The sequence below is a fragment of the Epargyreus clarus genome, unplaced genomic scaffold (genome assembly GCF_041222505.1).
Source record: "Epargyreus clarus isolate Ecla_fem2 unplaced genomic scaffold, WU_Ecla_fem_2.2 ptg000014l, whole genome shotgun sequence".
Lineage (NCBI taxonomy): Eukaryota > Metazoa > Arthropoda > Insecta > Lepidoptera > Hesperiidae > Epargyreus > Epargyreus clarus.
The window spans coordinates 16,839,740-16,855,094 of record NW_027332222.1 but is presented as its reverse complement, the minus strand read 5'-3'; the positions used below and the strand labels follow the sequence as shown (position 1 = coordinate 16,855,094).

Sequence of the window (15,355 nt, the reverse complement as noted above, 5' to 3'; positions counted from 1 at the left end):
GCCATGGGTTTTTTATATAATATAAGAGTAGCAGACAAGCATGCAGTCCACCTGATGGTAAGTGGCCACTGCCGCCCATGGACATCTGTAATCAACCCCAGATTGGATTAAATATTCCTACTGAGGTCGGCCACAGATGCGCCGCTACCCTGAGGACTAAGCTGGAACGCCTCGGGAAAGTTTGTCTCCCTTACCACACCCTTCAAAGCAGAACATAGCAGCGCTTAACACCGCTGTTATTAGGCAGAAATAGTGCGGGGGTGGTACCGCCGGAGTCGAACCAAATGGGGTTCTACCTTCGAAAGCGAAACTTTTACCCCTAAACCCTTTTACGACTGGGCAAGTAATAATTTCGATCATAGCTACATATCAGATTTCTGATTAATCAGGAAGTGAAAATCGTGTCTTGGGTTTGGAGTGTCTGGAGCCCTCTGGCTTTTTGCCAAGCTTATTGTTACGCTACAGCAGATCCGCATGCAAGATTATTATATGTCGGCGTCTATTATTTTGCTTCGTCTATGATGTAACCAGACGAAAAGGGTTTGTTAGATAAATATAAGAATAACATTACCTTATTTGTGATGTGTTGCTGTAATCGATACTGTATCGTGACACGTAAGGATAGATCTGTCTATGTAGGGAGTCGAAACTGTTGTAATATTTATGCAAGCGTTGAAATTAACTGTGTTATAAAAACAGTGGGCAAGTGCTACTTTGTGCTGGTTTGAAGAGCGTAAGAGTATTAAAGGAAAATGCATTTTACATGAGGCATTTTATTTTATTTCTCAGGGATAGCAATGCATCTGCAGTCGACCTCTGGAGTACAATCCTATTGGATTTATTTCATATATCTATGGGCCACTTAATATTGGGTGGATTGTATCGTAATACAATTTTTATACAAACAAACTTACTTTACTTCATTTTCCTGTACTCTACGATCTTGTCTTCTACCATCTTTATCAATCATTATTTTCAAAATATATATTTTTTAATTTTGCTGTCACTGAAGTACATATTTTTTGTTTTTGTTTACAATAAACTCTTTTAACATTAGAGAAAGGTATTGTTGTCAGGTCAAACGAACCAGCCGGTTCCATCTCTCCAATTTATCTGACGGGAGGTCTTTACTCCCGGTGTCAGAGTGTCAGTCCGTCTCGTTATCGTTTCCAGTTAATCTGTCGCGATCCAGTTACCACTCAAATTGCCTATTTATGAAATCCGCTCAATAAAAATATTGATATACAGGGTGTGTGGAAGTACCACGACAAACTTGGGAAGAACATAAGTTAGTGTTTGACCTCTCAGGGAAAAAAGAATTACCTTAGTAAAAGTGTCACCGTTTTTTCACTATCGATTGTTTTTTTTTTTTTAATTCAGTCCTCTTCATCTTCTTTCGTTAACTGCATGCATATTGTGCCACTGCTAGGGATAAGCCGCGTTTTTAACTCATACTCGTCTGAATTATTCACTAAATTTTATTCAGCAAAGATTAGCGTGAATTTTGATCTTTTCGTCGTCCTAATTTTGTACATATAATAACGTGATGACAAGGATATTTTAATTTTGAAGAGACACCTCCTATACCGAATACTTGCTACGACTAAAGTGAAACCGAGTAATACTATGTACTCGGATACTCAGTATAATCTTACTAAGTACATATATGTAACACTTGTGCTCAACTCGGTACTCGGTTACTCAGTTTAGTCCCATTAAGTACTGATACCTATTTTTTTTACTAAGTACATCTGTAGTAAACAGGTTTACATAGAAAAGTCTTTTATGTATGTTATTCATGAACGTAGGTATTATAATAATGTATTATTTTATTCTGTAATTGTATTCATATTTGGGAACGCCCGCCGCGGCCTGCGTTTGCCTTGAATTTTAATTCGTTGATTATTTCAAAGATCAAACGTACTTGCGTTTCGTAGTAGCGTAATTTAGTGTTCTTATTTCAATGTTCATTAATAGATTTGCTATTATACCTATATTGCTTTTTAGCTTTTAATGTACAAGATGTTTTTTTAACGAAATATTACATTGTAGGTACAGAATGGTCTCTTTACTGAAGAAGTGCATAACTGCATAATCAGGAAAATACCAGTACTTTATAAGGAAAATCACTTCCATGTATTTCACACTTGCGTTTTCCACTACATTTTTTTTTTATCAAAACCGAGATATATGAAGTGCTTCTATTCTATGACAGCACAAGAAATGTCTTGGATTCCGATTGTGTTACCATGATCACATTTTAATTTTCTACCATAAACTTTGTTTTTATTATTATTACTGTATGGAACGAAATTGAGGTCATATAAATATTAGAAAATGTGAATTAATCTTAATTTATTTAGATTATTATTTTATTATTGTTGTATTACTTTAATATCGACAAAAATAAAAACTACTATTTCTAACATATTTTCTTGATAGGTCAACACCTTTGTTTACATTTTGGACACCTAATTATGAATCAGAGTATAGTTTTTTTACACTCAAGTGATCCAATACACATATCAAAGTATTTATAGAAAATGGTAGATAGACAATAAATAATTTATTTGTGATGATAAAGACATAATGAGATGTCAAGTTTTGACTGAAAGGCACACCATATTTAATTTCGCGACCGAACAATGAACGAATGGGCGATGAAAGTTGGCTGATACAACAAAGAGAAAGGAACAATGAAAATCAGTTAAATGGGATTAAATTGAAACAGTGTGTTTAGGGTCTAAACAGACGGTTTGCATTTGGACTGCAAACGACTGGAATTGCAGTTGGAACGCGGATTTTGAGTATTTTACAAAACATCATAACTGCGAAGGTCTGCGCAGTTCGTTATTAATTCATTCCTTTGTACCACATACTAATAGCAAACTAACCGTGAATTCGGATAATAGTTTTAGCAGTTGCACCTAAACTGCAATTTTGGAGTTTCTATGAAGACCGTCTGTAGAGACATTTAGAGTTCGTTTTGGACTAAAAACAGTTGACATGACTACATCTTAGCTACTAACAAAGGACCTAACTGCGCAATTTGTTAACAGTTATGGTGCAGTTACATCAATTCTACAAAAGCTGCATTCAAACTGCAAGTTTGCAGTTATCTTGCAGTTGCAATACGGACCGTCTGGATACACGCTTAAAGCCTGTTTTGGATGAAGTGTCCCTGAAGAGAAAATAGCGGTTCCGGTTGCAAATGAAATTGTTATCGTATGGACTCGTTGTCGGCACATTTGTAAACACGAATTGAGAAATTGGAACGAAACAAATTTGCTGGCAAATAGAGTCGTTTTTGTTAGACTGAGATGCAGTGCAGTAAACGCTTTGTTCTCCAAGAAGTTAGGGCTAACTATCAGAACTTATTGAGGTAATAAGAAAAAAATGAGAATAGGAGGACACTATTATGTGGCTCGTAATGTTGATCTCCTGGTCCTCTTCGTAGCTACGTGGCGTACTTTGTCTATTCGCTAATATTTAAAAAATAGAAAAAACAACAGTAGGTTAGGTAAGGTCAGATGATTAAAAGATAAGCTTTTGATAAAGATAAATTGAAATTCTTCGTAACGAATCTCAGTACGTATCTAACGAGACCTACAAGATAAAGTTTAGCCTTCTGATAAAAAGCTAAAAAGGTTTTTTAAGTCAGCGGCCTAATTTTATCTATTATCCTACCTAGTTATATTTGGGCTGTGGTTTTTTCCATTCAATGCAATGGTACACTATATTTAGGTGTACAGTAAGCCGACAGTAAATACATACGTGGTACATAAATTCGTTAAAAACAATACAACCTTTGGGTACAAACAAACATCGTCATTGCCCGTACTGTGCGCTACGCAGCGCACGCAGCATGCTCGCGACGCGTGAGTACCGTCAGCAGAAAAAACTTTGGTTTTTATAATGTCATAATTGTTTAAGCAACGCAATTTAATTAAACTGTATCTTCGTAAAATAAAGGTTAAACTCCAATACCTATTGTTTGAACTTGTAGCCCGTAGTGTTCTTATAAAGTTGGTGTATTATGATATTTTCTCATAACGTTTTTTATGTGTATAAAGAGTTTCTGAAATAAAAAAAAAACAATATAAAGCTTGGTTTAGCAGTTAATATAAGTTCTACACTGCTCTAGAGTGCAAGTGTTCAATCTAAAAAAATGTTTCATAATACAAAAGTTATAACAAAAGCAAAAAAAAATGTAAAGAATAAATTTTCAGTTAGTGTTCAGTTCAGTAAGTTCATGATAGCTTTTTCCTTTTTCATTACTATCAGTTTTTAGACTTCTGGAATGGAATAATGATAATTGATGAATTATTCAATTACATTTACTATGTTACTTGCATTAAAAGACGATTCATTAGCTACAATAATTACACTGACATTGTAGTAATTACATCACGTAACTGTGATTTATTTGACCCTTGATATATGCCACGCAGACGGTATTTATATATGCAACATACACATAATATTTATTGATCACAATTCCGATCATTTATTGTTAGTATCATTATTTATTGGCATGACAGTAGTATACTTTACGTCTACTCAACTCCAATCAGCATACTCGTATATCGTACATGTTAATTTTGTATCGATAATAAGTTTTCATTTATGGGGTTTTGCCGACTCTCCAATTATCTTTATTAATTCTTTTCCATACTTTTTCTGCAGACTCTACTAGTCGGCGGGGACCTTGTTGTGATGTCAGTTATCTCATGGCCATTTTGTTGAGCGTGTGTACGTATGTTGACATGTGTGCTCGTGTTCTCACACTTGTTTGTTCACGTGAGTGTGTGCGCTCGTATGCTGGTCTTTATATGTGTGGCGCCAACAAGGGCTTGCTAGGACGAATCGTGCACGATACGATACTTCCTCGTAGATTTAATCCATTTATCAGTCATTAGTCGGTTTCGGCGTGTCGCTCGCCTTGACTACACCGGCCGTTTCAATACGTATTGATCGATTAGGTGTCGGTTGAGCCATCAAATATGGTCGGTTATTCGGCCATTTGCGTGTGGTTGATGTACTTTTGACATGACTTTGACCACGTTCGCCCATGGTCGTAGTTTTGACATTATGCTCAGTGAAAGCTTAAACAAAGTATTTTATGTGATATACTAAGGTCACTTTAAAATTACCACTGATAAGATAGTATGTGATGGAAATCTGTTAGTGGAAGAGTGGCGTTAACTAATGAATCCGTCGAAACGTACCGTCGTCTTTGTTTTGGAATTACGCTATATGACTTATAGCTGGTTGATGAAAGTCGTTTTCGAATTAAATATAAGAAACTACAAAAAATTTAAAGGTCAAGTATTATTTGTTTCTAGTTACGTACGAATTCTTGCAAGGTATATTATTTGGGTAGTTGACCAAACTTTTACGTTCCGTTTTATAGTAGCAATAAAAAATAAAGTGGCAACAGGTTCATTCACTCGTTCTTGAAATTGCGGAAGTGCAACGGATGGCAATGAGCACTAGCAGTCGACCTCACTAATTGTAATTAAACTACCATTATTACTTGGCGTGTGTTCATATAAAGTAATATTGTAGATACTATTTGATTGTGGTGATATAGGCTGTACGTACGAAATTCGTAGACTGAAGTTTTGGAGAATTTGCTGATGCAATGCTCTTAGGAATACCTATCTGTTTTGGCGTCCCTTCTATATAAGACTTTAAGTCCGTCAATAAAGTTGAGTTTCACAATTTTTTCATCGACTCTTGGACAGATTTATCTATGGAATAGGACCGGAGTATTTTTGTCTTGACGTGAACTTGATCAAGTTCAAGAAGTATTTTTAAAGCCACGTTTTTCCACAACAAAGGATAAACGCGGTTTCACCAAATATAACAACGATTCTGGTAGTGTGATTATAATTGATTAGGAATATGTTTAATCAGGACATTTAACAACAAAGTGTTACAAATTATTAAAAAAAGGAGATAACAAAAAAATCAGCAGTCTAAAGTTTTTAGATTCTAGGTTTACTTAAAGCCGGTCAGTATTAGCGTTCTATAAATACAAGGATTTTTTGTAAGAGGCCCATAATATATTTTTTGAACCAAACAAAAAATTCAAAAAGCCTATGCAGTTTTATCCCAAGCTTTTCACATGAGCTATTTCTGTACCGGAGGTAGCTCGCCCCGAATTGTGGTCAATGACAAGGCCGCCTACATTCGAAGTGGGCTCGAAAAGTAGTTACCTATCGTGTAGGCTTCAGTTTTAGGGTTCCGTACAGAATCACTTACTAGTGGTTCGTCAAGACTAGTTCGGTTAAGTTTAGTGGGACAACTGAAAATGTCCTAAAATTAGGCTATAGGAGGAAGAATCACAATTAGGTAGATGACTATGGGTACGCCAAGACCATTTTAGATAACTTCAGTGGGATAATGGGTAATGTCCTAAAATAAGACTATAAGGAGAGAGATAAATAATTAGGTAGATCAATAGATACCCTAAGAATTACCTGAATAGCCATATTTCTGTATAAAATAAATATCTAACGCTATCTAGGCGCTAGTTAAGGATACAGATATTATTTGCTTTTCTCGAAAACCAAGCAGCTTAAAATCCGATTATAAATATGGAAACATATAAAGCTAAACGAATTAAAAGGGCTGTAAACCATATCTGATTTCCATGATATCTTGTAAAAGTAATCATGTACACTATAACTAAATTTCGCGTAACACACGGAACCTTAGAAAGCAAGCCCTACATGAACTTGACCGGTTTTTTATATCCAGATGTGCCGCCCGCAAGTTTGGTATTTAGACCTGTTCTCATTTTGCTCTTGCTATATTACCTTGCTACATATTTCGTCTTTTTGTCAACCATGCTAGGTTCATGACCATGATATTATCTTATGGAAAGTGGTCGTATTCGTGAGGGTTTTAAGTTGACGAAGGAGAAAAACTTGAACGACCGTTGGGTTTTTTCCAAGTGTCATTATTCAATGGGTTTTGTAAAAGGGAGCCTCTACTTTGAAACGTTTTTCTGTTTTGTCTTTTCTGTCTCGGTTCCGCCAGTGTTTTTCACTATTTAAGAGGCCTATACTTAAAGCCTATGATACTTAAGACTATTATTATTATTATTATACTACTACTAGTAAATTTTGTACTTACAGCTTACAGAAAGCTCTCGAAGGGTCATGCAGCCAGCAGGATCAATCGAGTCCCGCCATTACCTGTAAAGATAATATTATTAGTGTACATCTTTAATATAATTTTGTAAGTGCATAGTACACGAGGTTCCCATCTGGTGTGCCACAAGTCATGCCTGTATAGTGACATTTAGTTTTGTTTCAGCACATATCTGGCTATATAAAATATACTAGTGGTGCCCGCGGCTTCGCCCGCATTTTAAAGAAATAATATGACATACATAAAACGGAAAATTTGTACCTGCATTGGAATGACAGTGGTGACATCTGTCGAAAATTGGTCTTACCAACTCCCAAACCCTCGTGGGCTCTTGGACAACAACTTTGATAAAGATCATAACTTGACCAAATGCATAGTTTCCAATCCTATAACTACTTACGAATTAAAAATTAATTAAAAAAACTTTTCCCACGGACTAAATTTTGAATCTAAACCATTCTCAAGTCCTCTTGAACACACACAACAAATTTCATCAAAATCAGTTCGTTTAGGAGGAGTTCAGTGACATACACACGCACATAAGGAATATATATATAAAGATGCCCCATGGCGGTAACACCCCTCGTATAACTCATATCAACCAGATCTAAAAATGAGGAAATACGAGAGTATATTAAAACTACGCATTTGTATTTATATTGCTCGTTAAGAGAACTCTTTGTATTGCTTACTTGTTTATTTATTCTAATGAAGTAGCTACGTAGTTGAAACTTTCAAGATGACTGTTAAAGTGTTAAGGTACATCAGTTGATTTCTATTGGCAGCTATTTATACATACAATACATTAAACAATGTATTATGAATAAATTGCGACAAATACGTACAATTAATAAGGTATATTAATACATTCGTTATCAAGATTGCGTGAATGGTAAACAACGTGTTTACTAGTTACGTGATCACAATTTCGGCCTAGTCACTATCGATTCGTTAACGCGCCAAATAGATTCAAGGTTTCTCTGAAAAAGAAACGTACTCGATAAATTTATGGTTTCAATAATCGTTTAGCGTTCAAGTACGGCAGGCGAAGGTATGATGCATTCGGCCTCGCGGGTAAACAAACGCTAGATAGCTAGACAAAGACGACGCGAGGTCATGAGCGTAGCCTTGCGCGGGTGCGCGCGCGCACGCTTCCGCCTGTCGACGGCCGAGCTGCGGCGCACGCGAGCCAGTCGCCGCCCGACTGCCGATCACGGCAGACGTGTCCACCTGTCACCTCGTAATAGCACCATTATATTATGTCAACGAGAATGTCGTTTGCGAATGTTAATACACTAATTTATGTATTTAATTTCAGTCATACAAAACAAAGCTACTAAGTACTACATTGTTTAATTAATACACCAAAATTTGGGTTGGCTATGATGATTATACGTTTTTGTTTTAAGTACTTAGGTTTACGAGCTTTTTTCTTGGTCGTCTTGTCATCAGGCAGATTTAAATTAATAAACCTACTATTACGACCACGGTAACACTACCATCTGTTGTGAAGTAAAGTAATAACCAAATGACAGTAATTATGATACCTGCTTCCATATCCTAATTATTTTTATTTAGCACAATAAAACGAAATAATTTTAATTACTTCTACAAAAAAGTTTTTTCTCTGAGAAATAATCACCTAAATATAATATTCATCAACCACATCATAGCATCATAGAGTTTCCAAGAAACCAATAAAGTTACGGCTAATTAGAGCAGATACTTATATCTTACGAGTTCATCTATTCAAGGTTACTTAATTACTCGTATGAGCCCTGAGAGTCGTTACCTACTTTAGGTGATTCATTTACGTATTAAAATATTAATCTACCATCAGATAAAATTATTTTTAGACCTATCTTAGTCTGCTACTATGCACGCTGCAAACACAATCAAAGAGACACAATTAATTTGAATCTATTACGGCTCTAGCAGACATTTTATTTTTAGTATCGGCGATCGACGATTAAGCTGCTTTTTGGAAGCTGATGCAGCGATCGAACGCTTTTTTTATATGTCTACCTAAACGATGAGGCAGACGGGCAACCTCATAGAAAGCAGTCACCGTCGCCTATAGACATTGCAACACCAGAGGAGTCGCCAATGCATCGTCGGCTTTGGAGGAGAACTCTTTTCATACCTTTTTTTTGAAGATACCCATGTCATAGCGAAACTACGAACGCGTTTGAAAGCCGAGCGCGGCTACATACGAAAAAGACGATGCAGTATTGATGCAGCCGGTAAATTTCACGTTTCCGATGACGCTACCGTAACGCACTTAGCTGCCAAAACGTGATGCAGCATTTATACAATCGCGAAAACGCGATACTGAAAGTAGCTAGTTTGCTTACCATTGGGCGGCAAAGCTCCTTCATACATACAATAATTAGGTATGTATTAATTTACTCCTACGCAACCATGTCTCGACCAAGATGCATTGCTACCAGAAATTTATGTAAATTACCAAATATACATATTAGTAACAGGTAGATTGGTAGTGTGTAAAGTTGATCCACACTGCCGTTACAAGCAGTCTTAGTTGTAGTTTCTGAAACTCTACATCCCAGAGATAATAGAAAAGATACAATTTTTATTGTTGCTTGTCTATGTATGACCGATATGACATCATGATCTGGATCAAGAATAGAAACAAGCATTATACACTTTGAAAAAGGCATACTAAGGGCTTAAATACTGGGTGTCATTTGACTAATTTTAATTTTGAAAGTTTAAGTTTCAGTTAATTTAGAAATTCGACGAAAGATAAATCTAAATAAAAATGTTTTTTAATAACATTTGCGAGTTAACAGCTTAGACCAGCTTACTTAGCTACTACTACTTAGATACTAAGAGAAAAATAAATAAACGTAAACTTACGACTTTTCAATAAAAGACAAGATCGAAAAGAACTTGTAGAATTTCTAGAGAAATCTCTTGAATTCGATTCTATTTCCGGGAGGTACGTATTTACTTAAATTGTTCATGTAATGTATGTTAAATGATGCAGTTTTGTTTGTTACCGCATCGATCGCAAGCGGTAGTGAATTCCGCGAATGTGCAGAAGAATTAAATCTATGAATGGCGCGCCATTTGAATATCGAATTCTTGTTTATGGTAATGCTGAAATAAGAAACGTACATCTTTCGTATAGTATGTGTGTAGGTATGTAGGTAGTATATATGTGTGTGTAGGTATGTGTGTCTAGCATGTGTGTTTATGTGTGTTTATATGTTTTTTGTTTGTAGTATTTTTCTCTTTTTGTAGAAATCCGACTGAGTATGAACTTATTTGAACTCTGGGTTTAATAGTAGAAATCATCATCAACATCAACCCATTCCTAACCTACTGCTGGGCACGGGTCTTTTCGCAGAATGAGAAGGATTAGGCCATAGTCCACCGCGCGGGCCAGGTGCGAATTGTTAGATATCAGATTCCTTTGAAAACGTTTTGTTTTATGCAAATGATAATTAAATTTTAATACACACATAACTTGAAAAAAATATGTCATTATCTATTTTTAATGACATGTAGTTACCGATGTCTATGGCCAGGAGATTGCCAAATGTCGGTTTGGAGGGATAGGTCGTTTTAGTCCTGTTCAAGAGCTGTATGTCATAGTATTCTGGGAAGGCATCAGGAGGAAGTTGAATATGAATTGCTTCCCGTGACGACGGGTTGGAACAAGGCCAGTTACATCTATGCAAGAAAACTGCTATAGTCACACACTCGACGAGTGACGAGAGAAATAGCGAGGTGAGTAGAGATGTAGTGTGGCTACGTGATTCGTCATGCTTTATGTCCTGCTGCTCGATCTACCTGATGATCCATTTTTTGTCAGTAGCGCGAGTCAAAGGAATTAAAAGTGAATGAGTAGGGGAGTGTGTGGCTGCTTGGGCAATATTTCCGGTAATACAAAAAGCAATGCGAGTAGCATAGTGTGGCTGCGTTAGAAGACAGAATGGCTGCTTCCGGTCTCCATTCCTACCTTTTTATTATTCGTAAATCACATTTCCTTTATCTTGAAATGTATTCATACATCTCCTTATACATGTTATAAATCGTTTCCTTGTCTTATTATAAGAGAAGATAAAAACGGTTCTGATTAATCTGCGCGTGCGGTGGATGCGTTTTTATTTATGGTCGCCTTTGATCAGCGTTTTACAAACCAATCAAGATAAAGTTTTCTTTTTATTTCATACATCATGCATGTCTATATAAATAATGTTGATGACGACCCGCGTAGCGTAGCAGTTAACATATCGGTGTGCCAAACTTATGGTTGAAGTTCGATCCACGATGAGGCAGATTTCTATTCCGGGTCTCGATGATTGTTAGAGATGGGCAAAGAACCCGGTTTAAACCCTGTGCAGGGTTTAAACCCAATAAATACCCGTTTATTTCCTCCCACTGGGTATTTATTTGGGTGTTTATAAAATGAGTTAATAAAATCTACACAAAGCTTTTAAAATAGTTCAAATGTTTATTTAATAGATATACTAGATATAATATTTATACTAGATATATTATATATTTAATAGATATGGTTTTTACTGTATTTCTAATGTTTTTATATTTTTAAATATTACATTTTTAGGGGTTCATCTATTTTTATTACCTTTTTAATTACTATTTGTTTGACGAAACAAATAAGTATACCTCTCGTATACTATTGCCACAGGTGGTGTGGGAATATGGGCATATAATGTAAAATGTAATTCTTACGTATCTTAATATCTTAATAATTATAGCTTTAAGAAAAAAAATATAAACATTATTTTATAGATAATTTTATTTCGAGAAAAATCCAGAAACCCGAAAATTGTGACGTTTGACCCCGAATAAGTGCCGACACACACATCGATGAGGACTTTTGGAACTTTACTTGTGATGGTAAACCCAAGGTCTCTATGGAAATTTAGCTTTATGTTATTTGATTACTATTTTTATGTCTAAATTGACCGGACTATAAAAACTCCTCTATCAAAATGTTTCAATATCATTTTCTGTAAATTAAGTAGAAAAAAGTAAAAAAAAAGTCTTCCAAAAGTTTAATCTATTATTGTTATTATCTTTGTTATTTTATTATAATATAGATATAAATTATAGATAAATCATATATTATAATATAGATATAAATTATAGATAAATCAATTTGAAACCATAATTGTTCTTACTAAATTTCTGTGCGACAAATAGTTTGCCTGGTAGAGCGTAAAAACGCTTTGTGCCCCTTTTTTCAAGATGGCGGCCGAGGGACAACAGTTGGGACTCCACAAATTAGGATTTAACTGTACACTAAGCCCTTTACACTAATCATTGACATCTATAAAATATAATTGGGTCTTCGAAAATTGCAACCCAAATGTAACACATCCGAATGGACTATAACAGCGTAGTTAAATGAAATATGTGCTTTTAGAGTGCATATTTAGTGAATTGTTTACAATATTATTTTAAAAATGATATTACACGAAGAAAATAAAAATATGAATGACAATAGTTTACACCCGCTGTTTGGGTGTTTATTTGGGTTTAAACCCTATTTCACCCAAAATACCCGGTTTAAACCCGTATCCACCCATTGGGTTTAAACCCTCTGCCCATCTCTAATGATTGTATATTTCACGTGTGTGTTGATAGCAGTTGGCATCCACGATACTGGGAGTCTGGGAGTTATGTGTAGAAAGCATCATTTTCATGTATCTCGCAGCTCATATATATGGTAATCTTAGAAGTGGATATAGTAAGTTTTTTAACATAATTTTTGTATTTTTTAAACCCTTAAAAAATATTTTTTTTGTGCAAGCATAATTCGACATGACACTAAAAGTTCTAATTAGTCACATTCACGAAATCTCAAAGTTAATACCATACGTGCAAGTTGATTGTCAATACGAGGCGTTGTCTACTTATTTTTGGTCTTAGGCCTGACGTAATCAACGTTTTGAGTAGGACCGAAGTCACAGGCAACTAGCGAACGATTAACCTTTGTTTCGTCTGTTACTTATATCGTTCTAGAATTAAGATTTCGTGGCTTTAGTTAAGCGCGATTAACATTGACGGCGATTTCCTCAATGGCTTTGATTTTGTTTTTTTGTTTTTATACAAAATTCGTGAAACGGAATCCATTTATGGCCGGCGCGTGCGCCACACGAGGACACTAGGAAGTGGTCGTTTATTGCAACCTCATGTAAAACAGTCTTGTTGACCGGCTTTTATAATTTTAGACATTAATCTTTTTATTTTTGAAGCTATAATTAATGTATTTTTACAAGAATAAATTAACAGCTGCTTTAAATTTTATAAAAGTACTATTTAATTTATGTTACGATTCTTACCAGTAGAACCGTCAAGACTAATAGATATAGACGAGCTTCAAAAGTTTTTTATTAATATAAAATGCAGTTTACATAATATTTTTTTATAACATAGAATAGGCAGACGAGCATGCAGTCCACCGGATGGTACGTGGCTACTGCCGCCCATGGACATCTGTAATTCACCCCAGATAGGATTAGGTATTCCTACCTGAGGTCGGCCACAGATGCGCCGCTACCCCTGAGGACTAGGCTGGAACGGCTCGGAAAAGTCTGTCTCCCTTACCACACCCTTCAAAACGGAAGACAGCAACGCCTAACACTGCTGTTATTAGGAAGAAATAGGTGTGGCGGTGGTGCCGCCGGAGTCGAACCACAAAGGGTTCTACCACCTTCAAAAATTGATTATGCCAATTACCGACAGATCTTTTATGAGTACAAATTACTCTTATTATGTTTAAAAACACATCATTTATTGGTAAATAAACAAATAACGTACAACATTTACTTCGATTTAAAATTCTACGTTTCATATACAATTCTACGGGAGAGCTTTGCCAATACCTCAAAACTATAACAAATAACAGATACCGGTTTGTCAACTGCGATATAACGTTTGATTTGTGATACGCTTTTTAACACAGCGTTACTATCTGACTGTCCATTTAAGTAATTAATTTTGAAACATACAATAAGTAGAGATAAAAAATCAATTGATAGACATTGCGGTGTAAACCTTGATCCTGGCGACAATCACGCCAAACGTTGTCGGCGGTTATGTGACAATCACACGATAATGAGCTATTATAACGTAGATAACAGATAACATAACAGATAACAGATAGCAGACTACGTTTGTAATATACGTTGTAGCCGATATATCGGTTTGTATAGCGACTGTTTTCCGATATTATAGTTAATCAGTTGCGATTTGTTTTCCAACACAAAAACTTCTCTTTCATGTATTTATAAATGGAATTTGGATACTGCGCCTTATCCCGATTAAGGGTAAAATGAAAACAAAAATCTAATCAAATTCTATTTTGTAAGGGTTGCTGATATATGAACTCGAGAATTAAAATATAGCCCATGTCCCACCTTTTGGACGAATCCAACGACACCCCATAAGTAAAAATCTGTCAAGCTGCATGGGTTGCAATACGTGCCAAATGAGATATATACATACATATATGGACTAGAAAAACATTGTCCTCCTTAGTGGTGTAAAAATCGCTCTTGGGTTTTCGCTGCTATGCTGACATTCCGTAGATTACTCCTTGTGACGTCAAACTTTATTCATGCTATCATACTGCCCGCAAATAAGATATTTAGTTATATTACCATCAGTCATCAATACCAGGCCTAAAATACTAGTATAGGCTATTGTGAAGTTTTTAGGCCCAGCAACTTATTGTCATCAGGACACTTTTTACACGACCGCCAAATCCGCCAATGCCAATGGTGGCACACGGAAAAAACAAAGTCAGCAGAGACCTCATGGAAAAAAATAAAATAAAACAGAAACATTGACCTTTACCCACTGACTTAGGACCGAGACCTTGCGGCTAGATATGTTTTTGGTCCGTTATCGCATTATTCGTTGGTCTATCGCGCGATAAAGGGCTTGCCCTTGCGGATTATCAGCTCGAGGTCGCCGGTTCGATTCCGGCTCGTTTTTTCGTGAATTTTTATGCACGGCTGAAATTTCCGCGTCTGGTTCCTTCCTCTTCTCGATTGCACAATACGCTAGGCTCTGAAGGTCGGTAATTGTTTGTATTCTAAACGAGATTTCTTTGATGCACTAATGGAATGGGCGAAATATCATTAAAACTGAGAGTGATTATTTCTGGGTGGTTGAGTAGTCGCCAGTCGAT

At 35.9% G+C, this 15,355-nt stretch overlaps 2 protein-coding genes across 3 annotated transcripts in view; one reads left to right on the top strand and one right to left on the bottom strand.

Annotated features, from left to right (window-relative positions):
• The window catches only part of Eip74EF (Ecdysone-induced protein E74), a 276,463-nt gene that overhangs the window by 183,915 nt on the left and 77,193 nt on the right, over nucleotides 1–15,355 (bottom strand). For both annotated transcript variants that reach the window (XM_073079272.1, XM_073079274.1), the window contains exon 3: nucleotides 7,144–7,205. The gene's annotated coding sequence lies outside the window, so the exon portion shown is untranslated. The remainder of the gene's footprint in view (nucleotides 1–7,143; nucleotides 7,206–15,355) is intronic.
• Lsm11 (U6 snRNA-associated Sm-like protein LSm11) overlaps nucleotides 1–15,355 on the top strand; it is a 55,351-nt gene that overhangs the window by 19,351 nt on the left and 20,645 nt on the right. The gene's annotated exons all lie outside the window — the stretch shown is intronic.